This window comes from Marmota marmota, unplaced genomic scaffold, assembly GCF_001458135.2.
Source record: "Marmota marmota marmota unplaced genomic scaffold, marMar, whole genome shotgun sequence".
In the NCBI taxonomy this organism is placed as follows: domain Eukaryota; kingdom Metazoa; phylum Chordata; class Mammalia; order Rodentia; family Sciuridae; genus Marmota; species Marmota marmota.
Window position 1 is genome coordinate 1 of NW_026003188.1, and position 2197 is coordinate 2197.

Sequence of the window (2197 nt, forward strand, 5' to 3'; positions counted from 1 at the left end):
AAAAAAAAAAAAAAAAAAAAGAAAAGAAAAGAAAGAGGCCAAAGTGGCCTGTGGGTTTTATAAATGTAATGTAAATATAGACAAATCTTAGTCGTCACATACAGATTATCTGTCATGCAGATTACTCGTGACACATTTTAAATCCTTGGACAGTTTCTCTAAGCAAGCCAGTGTAAGCCAGGACCATCTCCTCCACCCCCAACCCAGCTGCTGGGTACTTAGGGAATACCAATTAGTCTTCATATTAGCTTAGGGAAGGCATAATTAGGAAGGTAAGTCTGCTACAAGAAAACCACATCACAAATATGAGTTTAGAGGGGGAAGTAAGGGGAACTGACCTACTCTTGCTTCAGCTCATCCAAGTTGACTGTAAGGTATGTTTTATAAACATGTGCACTGTAAGCACTCAGCAAGCTGACATGTTTACCAAAGGATTTGTTAAACACCCCATGGGTGGACATCAGACATGCCATGCGTATGCCCTGTGATATGGGGTATGTGGGAGGCTGCGGAGCCGCAGCAGGTTCTGGTAGCCCAAGTTGCCCGGTGCCTTTTAACAGTTCTGTGTTCTTGTCAGGCCTCTTTATGGCAGACTGTGGAGGTTGCAAGTGGATCCTGACAAGAAGGCCGCAGGTGGGTTCATCTTTGGGGAAAAGAGGAAGCAGCTGAGGGTGGAGTAACTTCAAGGCTACCACTCCAGGCTCTGCTTCCTACGTGGATGGTGTAATTCCTCTACAATGCAGTCCCCGTCGTCCGTCACCTAGCTTTAGTAACCATTGAAAATTGGATATTTCTAATGTTATCATTCCTTTTCACTGATTAGCTGGGGTTCTTTCATAAAGAACTTGTCCCCAGTGACAATTTGGCTTTGCCAAGTACATTCAGATAGGAGAGGGAGAATAAGTACTTGAGCAAGATGAATTTACTAGCCTCAGTGGACACCCAAATTCCAAGATGGCATCAGTCGTAATAGCAAAGAAGAAACTCATGGATGTCAAGCTAGGGCAGCTGCCAAGCTGGACATTGATGTGGGATTTCACCCCTAGAGGCGTGGTTGGAGCCGTTCAAAGAGGTTACTGCCGTGTCACAACAATATGTCAGCGTGAAGAAAAAGCATCGCTGGAATTAACATGGTGCTGGCAGCTTACTGCTTTTCAACTACTGCCTTTCTTACAAGGAACACAAATGTGAGCAGTGACTCAGATACCACTGAAGAGGGGCCAGTGCGCAGGGTACTCTGGACTCCTAACCATGACTGCCTTGCTCCAGTTCCCTCTGAGAACTTAATCATTGCTGTATCTTTTCACATCCTGAGAATCAACGCCCAATAAAAGGGACTGGTTTAAAAAAAAAAAAATGAGGAAGCCTACTGGGATAGGCTTCTGTGTGACTCTCAAACCCCATAACTGTCCACATATTTCCACTTTACTATCTGCCTTTAGGTATTGTACTACCTATAGCAAATGTCATTCTGCCCTTGGTATGCTCTTAGAAAGTTTGAGATTAATAAATAATGCTTTACAGATTATGCCAAGTGAAGGGATTGAAAACCAAGAGTACATCATTGGAAGCTTCCTTGCCTTGTCTATCCCTGGTCAGATAGAAGAGGCAGGGCTGTGTAATGGGCACAGGAGAATTCGTTGTACCATTCTTGCTCATGCCTATTTGAAATTTTTCATAATAAAAAGTTTGAAAATAATAACAGAAAAATAAATCTCCATCCCTAACTTCTGGGTAACTCTTGTGTGGGCCTATTCTTCATTTTTTTACCTTACTATTACGAGCCCTTATATAGTGTGATAGTTTTCTTCTGAAGTCCCATCATCTCCGCTCTGCTTTCTCCTTAAAAGTCCTGGTACACACTTTGAACCCATTGTACCATCACTAGTACATGGGCTTTGGAGGCCTCAGATGCTGATCTTACCCTTCTACCCAGAAATCTCTTGTTGGAATTTACTGGGCACACCCTGCCCTTCTCTGTGCAGTCAGATCAGATGTCCTGAGCAGCTGCATATTCCACAAGCTTTAGTGGAATGCTTTTCTTTCCCACCATTTTCAGTTTAAAGCTTTCCTGGTCAGGTCAGTTGGCCTAGAAGTTAGCTAGTTCAGCCCCAGCCCCACACTGAGAGCTCAGTCTCCAGGATAATAAACCATAATTTCTTTCTTTTTTTTTTTTTTAGTGTGTGTGTGTGTGTGG

General features: G+C 43.3%; 1 pseudogene; it reads left to right on the plus strand.

Moving 5' to 3' along the window:
* Positions 1-6: 6 nt before the first annotated feature.
* LOC107135213 lies at positions 7-1401 on the plus strand (annotated as a pseudogene).
* Positions 1402-2197: the final 796 nt, after the last annotated feature.